Here is a 13,040-nt window from a genome sequence, read left to right on the forward strand (position 1 = left end):
ATCCAGGTAGCAGAGCTCCCATAAGTGGCATCTCCTACACTCAGGATACAGAAATCCCAATTACTGCATATGCCTCTTGCTAGGCTCCAGAACTCTTGGAAACAGTTTCTCTCTACACGCATATACAGAACTCTGGTAAACAGTGTCTCACGACATGCACGAGACAGAACGCCCATAAGCTGCGTGTGCTACACTCAGCATACAGAAAACCCGCGTATAGCGAATACCTGCTCATAGGCTACAGAACTCTTGGAAACAGCTTCTCCCTACACCATGGATAGAGAACTCTTGGAAACTACTTCTCTTTCCAGCCAGGTTACTGAGCTCCTGTAAGCTGCATCTGCTACACTTAGGATACAGAAATCCCATACATTGCCTATGCCTATTGCCAGGCTCCAGAACTCTTGGAAACAGCTTCTCCCTACAACCTGATACACAACTTGGGTAAACTGTGTCTCTCTAATTCTAGGTTGCAGATCTCCCAGAAGCTGCGCCTGCTGCACTCAGCATACAGAAAACCCGCATATACCGAATACCTATGCCCAGGCTACCGAAATCTTAGAAACAGCTTCTCTCTACATTCAACATACGGAACTCCTGGATACTGGATGTCTCTGCACTTAGGTTATGGAACTCCCGTAAGCTGCATCTCTTACATGCAGCATACTGAAAACCCGCATAGAGCAAATGACTCATTCCAGGCTACCGAACTCCAGTAAATAGCTGCTCTCTACACCAAGGATAGAGAACTCCGGTGAACTGCTTCTCTCTACATGCAGGTTGCAGAGCTCCCATAAGCGGCATCTCCTACACTCAGGATACAGAAATCCCAGTTACTGCATATGCCTATGCCAGGCTACAGAACTCTTGGAAAGAGTTTCTCTCTACGCCCCTATACAGAACTCTGGTAAACTGTGTCTCACTACATGCACGAGACACAACTCGCATAAGCTGCGTCTGCCACACGCAGCATACAGAAAACCCGCGTATAGCGAATACCTGCTCATAGGCTACAGAATGCTTGGAAACAGCTTCTCCCTACACTCTGATACAGAACTTCGGTAAACTGTGTCTCTCTAATTCTAGGTTACAGATCTCCCAGAAGCTGCGTCGGCTACACTCAGGCAACAGGAATCCCATATACAGCGTATGCCTGCTCTCAGACTACAGAACTCTTGGAAACAGCTTCTCTCTCCATGCAACATACAGAACTACTGGAAACTGCATCTCTCTACACTTAGATTACAGAACTCCCGAAAGCTGCATCTGCTACACTCAGCATCCAGAATACCCACACAAAGCGAATGCCTAATTCCAGGATACGCAACTCCTGTAAACAGCTCCTCTCTACACCAAGGATAGCGAACTCCGGTAAACTGCTTCTCTCTACATCCAGGTAGCAGAGCTCCCATAAGTGGCGTCTCCTACACTCAGGATACAGAAATCCCAATTCCTGCATATGCCTCTTCCTAGGCTCCAGAACTCTTGGAAACAGTTTCTCTCTACACGCATATACAGAACTCTGGTAATCAGTGTCTCACGACATGCACAAGACAGAACGCCCATAAGCTGCGTGTGCTACACTCAGCATACAGAAAACCTGCGTATAGCGAATACCTGCTCATAGGCTACAGAACTCTTGGAAACAGCTTCTCTCTACACCAAGGATAGAGAACTCTTGGAAACTGCTTCTCTTTCCAGCCAGGTTACTGAGCTCCTGTAAGCTGCATCTGCTACACTTAGGATACAGAAATCCCATACATTGCCTATGCCTATTGCCAGGTTCCAGAACTCTTGGAAACAGCTTCTCCCTACAACCTGATACACAACTTGGGTAAACTGTGTCTCTCTAATTCTAGGTTGCAGATCTCCCAGAAGCTGCGCCTGCTGCACTCAGCATACAGAAAACCCGCATATACCGAATACCTATGCCCAGGCTACCGAAATCTTAGAAACAGCTTCTCTCTACATTCAACATACAGAACTACTGGAAATTGCATCTCTCTACACTTAGATTACAGAACTCCCGAAAGCTGCATCTGCTACACTCAGCATCCAGAATACCCACACATAGCGAATGCCTATTTCCAGGATACGCAACTCCTTTAAACAGCTCCTCTCTACACCAAGGATAGCGAACTCCGGTAAACTACTTCTCTCTACATCCAGGTAGCAGAGCTCCCATAAGCGGCATCTCCTACACTCAGGATACAGAAATCCCAGTTACTGCATATGCCTATGCCAGGCTACAGAACTCTTGGAAAGAGTTTCTCTCTACGCCCCTATACAGAACTCTGGTAAACTGTGTCTCACTACATGCATGAGACAGAACTCGCATAAGCTGCGTCTGCCACACGCAGCATACAGAAATCCCGCGTATAGCGAATACCTGCTCATAGGCTACAGAATGCTTGGAAACAGCTTCTCCCTACACTCTGATACAGAACTTGGGTAAACTGTGTCTCTCGAATTCTAGGTTACAGATCTCCCAGAAGCTGCTTCGGCTACACTCAGGCAACAGGATTCCCATATACAGCGTATGCCTGCTCTCAGACTACAGAACTCTTGGAAACAGCTTCTCTCTACATTCAACATACAGAACTACTGGAAACTGCATCTCTCTACACTTAGATTACAGAACTCCCGAAAGCTGCATCTGCTACACTCAGCATCCAGAATACCCACACAAAGCGAATGCCTAATTCCAGGATACGCAACTCCTGTAAACAGCTCCTCTCTACACCAAGGATAGCGAACTCCGGTAAACTGCTTCTCTCTACATCCAGGTAGCAGAGCTCCCATAAGTGGCGTCTCCTACACTCAGGATACAGAAATCCCAATTCCTGCATATGCCTCTTGCTAGGCTCCAGAACTCTTGGAAACAGTTTCTCTCTACACGCATATACAGAACTCTGGTAAACAGTGTCTCACGACATGCACGAGACAGAACGCCCATAAGCTGCGTGTGCTACACTCAGCATACAGAAAACCCGCGTATAGCGAATACCTGCTCATAGGCTACAGAACTCTTGGAAACAGCTTCTCCCTACACCAAGGATAGAGAACTCTTGGAAACTGCTTCTCTTTCCAGCCAGGTTACTGAGCTCCTGTAAGCTGCATCTGCTACACTTAGGATACAGAAATCCCATACATTGCCTATGCCTATTGCCAGGCTCCAGAACTCTTGGAAACAGCTTCTCCCTACAACCTGATACACAACTTGGGTAAACTGTGTCTCTCTAATTCTAGGTTGCAGATCTCCCAGAAGCTGCGCCTGCTGCACTCAGCATACAGAAAACCCGCATATACCGAATACCTATGCCCAGGCTACCGAAATCTTAGAAACAGCTTCTCTCTACATTCAACATACGGAACTCCTGGATACTGGATGTCTCTGCACTTAGGTTATGGAACTCCCGTAAGCTGCATCTCTTACACGCAGCTTACTGAAAACATGCATAGAGCGAATGCCTCATTCCAGGCTACCGAACTCCAGTAAATAGCTGCTCTCTACACCAAGGATAGAGAACTCCGGTGAATTGCTTCTCTCTACATCCAGGTAGCAGAGCTCCCATAAGCGGCATCTCCTACACTCAGGATACAGAAATCCCAGTTACTGCATATGCCTATGCCAGGCTACAGAACTCTTGGAAAGAGTTTCTCTCTACGCCCCTATACAGAACTCTGGTAAACTGTGTCTCACTACATTCAAGATACAGAACTCGCATAAGCTGCGTCTGCCACACGCAGCATACAGAAAACCCGCATATAGCGAATACCTGCTCATAGGCTACAGAATGCTTGGAAACAGCTTCTCCCTACACTCTGATACAGAACTTGGGTAAACTGTGTCTCTCTAATTCTAGGTTACAGATCTCCCAGAAGCTGCGTCGGCTACACTCAGGCAACAGGAATCCCATATACAGCGTATGCCTGCTCTCAGACTACAGAACTCTTGGAAACAGCTTCTCTCTCCATGCAACATACAGAACTACTGGAAACTGCATCTCTCTACACTTAGATTACAGAACTCCCGAAAGCTGCATCTGCTACACTCAGCATCCAGAATACCCACACATAGCGAATGCCTAATTCCAGGATACGCAACTCCTGTAAACAGCTCCTCTCTACACCAAGGATAGCGAACTGCGGTAAACTGCTTCTCTCTACATGAAGGTAGCAGAGCTCCCATAAGTGGCGTCTCCTACACCCAGGATACAGAAATCCCAATTCCTGCATATGCCTCTTGCTAGGCTCCAGAACTCTTGGAAACAGTTTCTCTCTACACGCAACTCCTGAAAACAGCTCCTCTCTACACCAAGGATAGCGAACTCCGGTAAACTGCTTCTCTCTACATCCAGGTAGCAGAGCTCCCATAAGTGGCATCTCCTACACTCAGGATACAGAAATCCCAATTACTGCATATGCCTCTTGCTAGGCTCCAGAACTCTTGGAAACAGTTTCTCTCTACACGCATATACAGAACTCTGGTAAACAGTGTCTCACGACATGCACGAGACAGAACGCCCATAAGCTGCGTGTGCTACACTCAGCATACAGAAAACCCGCGTATAGCGAATACCTGCTCATAGGCTACAGAACTCTTGGAAACAGCTTCTCCCTACACCATGGATAGAGAACTCTTGGAAACTACTTCTCTTTCCAGCCAGGTTACTGAGCTCCTGTAAGCTGCATCTGCTACACTTAGGATACAGAAATCCCATACATTGCTTATGCCTATTGCCAGGCTCCAGAACTCTTGGAAACAGCTTCTCCCTACAACCTGATACACAACTTGGGTAAACTGTGTCTCTCTAATTCTAGGTTGCAGATCTCCCAGAAGCTGCGCCTGCTGCACTCAGCATACAGAAAACCCGCATATACCGAATACCTATGCCCAGGCTACCGAAATCTTAGAAACAGCTTCTCTCTACATTCAACATACGGAACTCCTGGATACTGGATGTCTCTGCACTTAGGTTATGGAACTCCCGTAAGCTGCATCTCTTACATGCAGCATACTGAAAACCCGCATAGAGCAAATGACTCATTCCAGGCTACCGAACTCCAGTAAATAGCTGCTCTCTACACCAAGGATAGAGAACTCCGGTGAACTGCTTCTCTCTACATGCAGGTTGCAGAGCTCCCATAAGCGGCATCTCCTACACTCAGGATACAGAAATCCCAGTTACTGCATATGCCTATGCCAGGCTACAGAACTCTTGGAAAGAGTTTCTCTCTACGCCCCTATACAGAACTCTGGTAAACTGTGTCTCACTACATGCACGAGAGACAACTCGCATAAGCTGCGTCTGCCACACGCAGCATACAGAAAACCCGCGTATAGCGAATACCTGCTCATAGGCTACAGAATGCTTGGAAACAGCTTCTCCCTACACTCTGATACAGAACTTCGGTAAACTGTGTCTCTCTAATTCTAGGTTACAGATCTCCCAGAAGCTGCGTCGGCTACACTCAGGCAACAGGAATCCCATATACAGCGTATGCCTGCTCTCAGACTACAGAACTCTTGGAAACAGCTTCTCTCTCCATGCAACATACAGAACTACTGGAAACTGCATCTCTCTACACTTAGATTACAGAACTCCCGAAAGCTGCATCTGCTACACTCAGCATCCAGAATACCCACACAAAGCGAATGCCTAATTCCAGGATACGCAACTCCTGTAAACAGCTCCTCTCTACACCAAGGATAGCGAACTCCGGTAAACTGCTTCTCTCTACATCCAGGTAGCAGAGCTCCCATAAGTGGCGTCTCCTACACTCAGGATACAGAAATCCCAATTCCTGCATATGCCTCTTCCTAGGCTCCAGAACTCTTGGAAACAGTTTCTCTCTACACGCATATACAGAACTCTGGTAATCAGTGTCTCACGACATGCACAAGACAGAACGCCCATAAGCTGCGTGTGCTACACTCAGCATACAGAAAACCTGCGTATAGCGAATACCTGCTCATAGGCTACAGAACTCTTGGAAACAGCTTCTCTCTACACCAAGGATAGAGAACTCTTGGAAACTGCTTCTCTTTCCAGCCAGGTTACTGAGCTCCTGTAAGCTGCATCTGCTACACTTAGGATACAGAAATCCCATACATTGCCTATGCCTATTGCCAGGTTCCAGAACTCTTGGAAACAGCTTCTCCCTACAACCTGATACACAACTTGGGTAAACTGTGTCTCTCTAATTCTAGGTTGCAGATCTCCCAGAAGCTGCGCCTGCTGCACTCAGCATACAGAAAACCCGCATATACCGAATACCTATGCCCAGGCTACCGAAATCTTAGAAACAGCTTCTCTCTACATTGAACATACAGAACTACTGGAAATTGCATCTCTCTACACTTAGATTACAGAACTCCCGAAAGCTGCATCTGCTACACTCAGCATCCAGAATACCCACACATAGCGAATGCCTATTTCCAGGATACGCAACTCCTTTAAACAGCTCCTCTCTACACCAAGGATAGCGAACTCCGGTAAACTGCTTCTCTCTACATCCAGGTAGCAGAGCTCCCATAAGCGGCATCTCCTACACTCAGGATACAGAAATCCCAGTTACTGCATATGCCTATGCCAGGCTACAGAACTCTTGGAAAGAGTTTCTCTCTACGCCCCTATACAGAACTCTGGTAAACTGTGTCTCACTACATGCATGAGACAGAACTCGCATAAGCTGCGTCTGCCACACGCAGCATACAGAAATCCCGCGTATAGCGAATACCTGCTCATAGGCTACAGAATGCTTGGAAACAGCTTCTCCCTACACTCTGATACAGAACTTGGGTAAACTGTGTCTCTCGAATTCTAGGTTACAGATCTCCCAGAAGCTGCTTCGGCTACACTCAGGCAACAGGAATCCCATATACAGCGTATGCCTGCTCTCAGACTACAGAACTCTTGGAAACAGCTTCTCTCTACATTCAACATACAGAACTACTGGAAACTGCATCTCTCTACACTTAGATTACAGAACTCCCGAAAGCTGCATCTGCTACACTCAGCATCCAGAATACCCACACAAAGCGAATGCCTAATTCCAGGATACGCAACTCCTGTAAACAGCTCCTCTCTACACCAAGGATAGCGAACTCCGGTAAACTGCTTCTCTCTACATCCAGGTAGCAGAGCTCCCATAAGTGGCGTCTCCTACACTCAGGATACAGAAATCCCAATTCCTGCATATGCCTCTTGCTAGGCTCCAGAACTCTTGGAAACAGTTTCTCTCTACACGCATATACAGAACTCTGGTAAACAGTGTCTCACGACATGCACGAGACAGAACGCCCATAAGCTGCGTGTGCTACACTCAGCATACAGAAAACCCACGTATAGCGAATACCTGCTCATAGGCTACAGAACTCTTGGAAACAGCTTCTCCCTACACCAAGGATAGAGAACTCTTGGAAACTGCTTCTCTTTCCAGCCAGGTTACTGAGCTCCTGTAAGCTGCATCTGCTACACTTAGGATACAGAAATCCCATACATTGCCTATGCCTATTGCCAGGCTCCAGAACTCTTGGAAACAGCTTCTCCCTACAACCTGATACACAACTTGGGTAAACTGTGTCTCTCTAATTCTAGGTTGCAGATCTCCCAGAAGCTGCGCCTGCTGCACTCAGCATACAGAAAACCCGCATATACCGAATACCTATGCCCAGGCTACCGAAATCTTAGAAACAGCTTCTCTCTACATTCAACATACGGAACTCCTGGATACTGGATGTCTCTGCACTTAGGTTATGGAACTCCCGTAAGCTGCATCTCTTACACGCAGCTTACTGAAAACATGCATAGAGCGAATGCCTCATTCCAGGCTACCGAACTCCAGTAAATAGCTGCTCTCTACACCAAGGATAGAGAACTCCGGTGAATTGCTTCTCTCTACATCCAGGTAGCAGAGCTCCCATAAGCGGCATCTCCTACACTCAGGATACAGAAATCCCAGTTACTGCATATGCCTATGCCAGGCTACAGAACTCTTGGAAAGAGTTTCTCTCTACGCCCCTATACAGAACTCTGGTAAACTGTGTCTCACTACATTCAAGATACAGAACTCGCATAAGCTGCGTCTGCCACACGCAGCATAGAGAAAACCCGCATATAGCGAATACCTGCTCATAGGCTACAGAATGCTTGGAAACAGCTTCTCCCTACACTCTGATACAGAACTTGGGTAAACTGTGTCTCTCTAATTCTAGGTTACAGATCTCCCAGAAGCTGCGTCGGCTACACTCAGGCAACAGGAATCCCATATACAGCGTATGCCTGCTCTCAGACTACAGAACTCTTGGAAACAGCTTCTCTCTCCATGCAACATACAGAACTACTGGAAACTGCATCTCTCTACACTTAGATTACAGAACTCCCGAAAGCTGCATCTGCTACACTCAGCATCCAGAATACCCACACATAGCGAATGCCTAATTCCAGGATACGCAACTCCTGTAAACAGCTCCTCTCTACACCAAGGATAGCGAACTCCGGTAAACTGCTTCTCTCTACATCCAGGTAGCAGAGCTCCCATAAGTGGCGTCTCCTACACTCAGGATACAGAAATCCTAATTCCTGCATATGCCTCTTGCTAGGCTCCAGAACTCTTGCAAACAGTTTCTCTCTACACGCATATACAGAACTCTGGTAAACAGTGTCTCACGACATGCACGAGACAGAACGCCCATAAGCTGCGTGTGCTACACTCAGCATACAGAAAACCCGCGTATAGCGAATACCTGCTCATAGGCTACAGAACTCTTGGAAACAGCTTCTCCCTACACCAAGGATAGAGAACTCTTGGAAACTGCTTCTCTTTCCAGCCAGGTTACTGAGCTCCTGTAAGCTGCATCTGCTACACTTAGGATACAGAAATCCCATACATTGCCTATGCCTATTGCCAGGCTCCAGAACTCTTGGAAACAGCTTCTCCCTACAACCTGATACACAACTTGGGTAAACTGTGTCTCTCTAATTCTAGGTTGCAGATCTCCCAGAAGCTGCGTCTGCTGCACTCAGCATACAGAAAACCCGCATATACCGAATACCTATGCCCAGGCTACTGAAATCTTAGAAACAGCTTCTCTCTACATTCAACATACGGAACTCCTGGATACTGGATGTCTCTGCACTTAGGTTATGGAACTCGCGTAAGCTGCATCTCTTACACGCAGCTTACTGAAAACCCGCATAGAGCGAATGCCTCATTCCAGGCTACCGAACTCCAGTAAATAGCTGCTCTCTACACCAAGGATAGAGAACTCCGGTGAACTGCTTCTATCTACATGCAGGTAGCAGAGCTCCCATAAGCGGCATCTCCTACACTCAGGATACAGAAATCCCAGTTACTGCATATGCCTATGCCAGGCTACAGAACTCTTGGAAACAGCTTCTCTCTACACCAAGGATAGAGAACTCTTGGAAACTGCTTCTCTTTCCAGCCAGGTTACTGAGCTCCTGTAAGCTGCATCTGCTACACTTAGGATACAGAAATCCCATACATTGCCTATGCCTATTGCCAGGCTCCAGAACTCTTGGAAACAGCTTCTCCCTACAACCTGATACACAACTTGGGTAAACTGTGTCTCTCTAATTCTAGGTTGCAGATCTCCCATAAGCTGCGCCTGCTGCACTCAGCATACAGAAAACCCGCATATACCGAATACCTATGCCCAGGCTACCGAAATCTTAGAAACAGCTTCTCTCTACATTCAACATACAGAACTACTTGAAATTGCATCTCTCTACACTTAGATTACAGAACTCCCGAAAGCTGCATCTGCTACACTCAGCATCCAGAATACCCACACATAGCGAATGCCTATTTCCAGGATACGCAACTCCTTTAAACAGCTCCTCTCTACACCAAGGATAGCGAACTCCGGTAAACTACTTCTCTCTACATCCAGGTAGCAGAGCTCCCATAAGCGGCATCTCCTACACTCAGGATACAGAAATCCCAGTTACTGCATATGCCTATGCCAGGCTACAGAACTCTTGGAAAGAGTTTCTCTCTACGCCCCTATACAGAACTCCGGTAAACTGTGTCTCACTACATGCATGAGACAGAACTCGCATAAGCTGCGTCTGCCACACGCAGCATACAGAAATCCCGCGTATAGCGAATACCTGCTCATAGGCTACAGAATGCTTGGAAACAGCTTCTCCCTACACTCTGATACAGAACTTGGGTAAACTGTGTCTCTCTAATTCTAGGTTACAGATCTCCCAGAAGCTGCTTCGGCTACACTCAGGCAACAGGAATCCCATATACAGCGTATGCCTGCTCTCAGACTACAGAACTCTTGGAAACAGCTTCTCTCTCCATGCAACATACAGAACTACTGGAAACTGCATCTCTCTACACTTAGATTACAGAACTCCCGAAAGCTGCATCTGCTACACTCAGCATCCAGAATACCCACACATAGCGAATGCCTAATTCCAGGATACGCAACTCCTGTAAACAGCTCCTCTCTACACCAAGGATAGCGAACTCCGGTAAACTGCTTCTCTCTACATCCAGGTAGCAGAGCTCCCATAAGTGGCGTCTCCTACACTCAGGATACAGAAATCCCAATTCCTGCATATGCCTCTTGCTAGGCTCCAGAACTCTTGGAAACAGTTTCTCTCTACACGCATATACAGAACTCTGGTAAACAGTGTCTCACGACATGCACGAGACAGAACGCCCATAAGCTGCGTGTGCTACACTCAGCATACAGAAAACCCGCGTATAGCGAATACCTGCTCATAGGCTACAGAACTCTTGGAAACAGCTTCTCCCTACACCAAGGATAGAGAACTCTTGGAAACTGCTTCTCTTTCCAGCCAGGTTACTGAGCTCCTGTAAGCTGCATCTGCTACACTTAGGATACAGAAATCCCATACATTGCCTATGCCTATTGCCAGGCTCCAGAACTCTTGGAAACAGCTTCTCCCTACAACCTGATACACAACTTGGGTAAACTGTGTCTCTCTAATTCTAGGTTGCAGATCTCCCAGAAGCTGCGCCTGCTGCACTCAGCATACAGAAAACCCGCATATACCGAATACCTATGCCCAGGCTACCGAAATCTTAGAAACAGCTTCTCTCTACATTCAACATACGGAACTCCTGGATACTGGATGTCTCTGACTTAGGTTATGGAACTCCCGTAAGCTGCATCTCTTACACGCAGCTTACTGAAAACATGCATAGAGCGAATGCCTCATTCCAGGCTACCGAACTCCAGTAAATAGCTGCTCTCTACACCAAGGATAGAGAACTCCGGTGAATTGCTTCTCTCTACATCCAGGTAGCAGAGCTCCCATAAGCGGCATCTCCTACACTCAGGATACAGAAATCCCAGTTACTGCATATGCCTATGCCAGGCTACAGAACTCTTGGAAAGAGTTTCTCTCTACGCCCCTATACAGAACTCTGGTAAACTGTGTCTCACTACATTCAAGATACAGAACTCGCATAAGCTGCGTCTGCCACACGCAGCATAGAGAAAACCCGCATATAGCGAATACCTGCTCATAGGCTACAGAATGCTTGGAAACAGCTTCTCCCTACACTCTGATACAGAACTTGGGTAAACTGTGTCTCTCTAATTCTAGGTTACAGATCTCCCAGAAGCTGCGTCGGCTACACTCAGGCAACAGGAATCCCATATACAGCGTATGCCTGCTCTCAGACTACAGAACTCTTGGAAACAGCTTCTCTCTCCATGCAACATACAGAACTACTGGAAACTGCATCTCTCTACACTTAGATTACAGAACTCCCGAAAGCTGCATCTGCTACACTCAGCATCCAGAATACCCACACATAGCGAATGCCTAATTCCAGGATACGCAACTCCTGTAAACAGCTCCTCTCTACACCAAGGATAGCGAACTCCGGTAAACTGCTTCTCTCTACATCCAGGTAGCAGAGCTCCCATAAGTGGCGTCTCCTACACTCAGGATACAGAAATCCCAATTCCTGCATATGCCTCTTGCTAGGCTCCAGAACTCTTGCAAACAGTTTCTCTCTACACGCATATACAGAACTCTGGTAAACAGTGTCTCACGACATGCACGAGACAGAACGCCCATAAGCTGCGTGTGCTACACTCAGCATACAGAAAACCCGCGTATAGCGAATACCTGCTCATAGGCTACAGAACTCTTGGAAACAGCTTCTCCCTACACCAAGGATAGAGAACTCTTGGAAACTGCTTCTCTTTCCAGCCAGGTTACTGAGCTCCTGTAAGCTGCATCTGCTACACTTAGGATACAGAAATCCCATACATTGCCTATGCCTATTGCCAGGCTCCAGAACTCTTGGAAACAGCTTCTCCCTACAACCTGATACACAACTTGGGTAAACTGTGTCTCTCTAATTCTAGGTTGCAGATCTCCCAGAAGCTGCGTCTGCTGCACTCAGCATTCAGAAAACCCGCATATACCGAATACCTATGCCCAGGCTACTGAAATCTTAGAAACAGCTTCTCTCTACATTCAACATACGGAACTCCTGGATACTGGATGTCTCTGCACTTAGGTTATGGAACTCCCGTAAGCTGCATCTCTTACACGCAGCTTACTGAAAACCCGCATAGAGCGAATGCCTCATTCCAGGCTACCGAACTCCAGTAAATAGCTGCTCTCTACACCAAGGATAGAGAACTCCGGTGAACTGCTTCTCTCTACATCCAGGTAGCAGAGCTCCCATAAGCGGCATCTCCTACACTCAGGATACAGAAATCCCAGTTACTGCATATGCCTATGCCAGGCTACAGAACTCTTGGAAAGAGTTTCTCTCTACGCCCCTATACAGAACTCTGGTAAACTGTGTCTCACTACATTCAAGATACAGAACTCGCATAAGCTGCGTCTGCCACACGCAGCATACAGAAAACCCGCATATAGCGAATACCTGCTCATAGGCTACAGAATGCTTGGAAACAGCTTCTCCCTACACTCTGATACAGAACTTGGGTAAACTGTGTCTCTCTAATTCTAGGTTACAGATCTCCCAGAAGCTGCGTCGGCTAC

The sequence above is a fragment of the Lepus europaeus genome, chromosome 13 (assembly GCF_033115175.1).
Source record: "Lepus europaeus isolate LE1 chromosome 13, mLepTim1.pri, whole genome shotgun sequence".
NCBI lineage: Eukaryota > Metazoa > Chordata > Mammalia > Lagomorpha > Leporidae > Lepus > Lepus europaeus.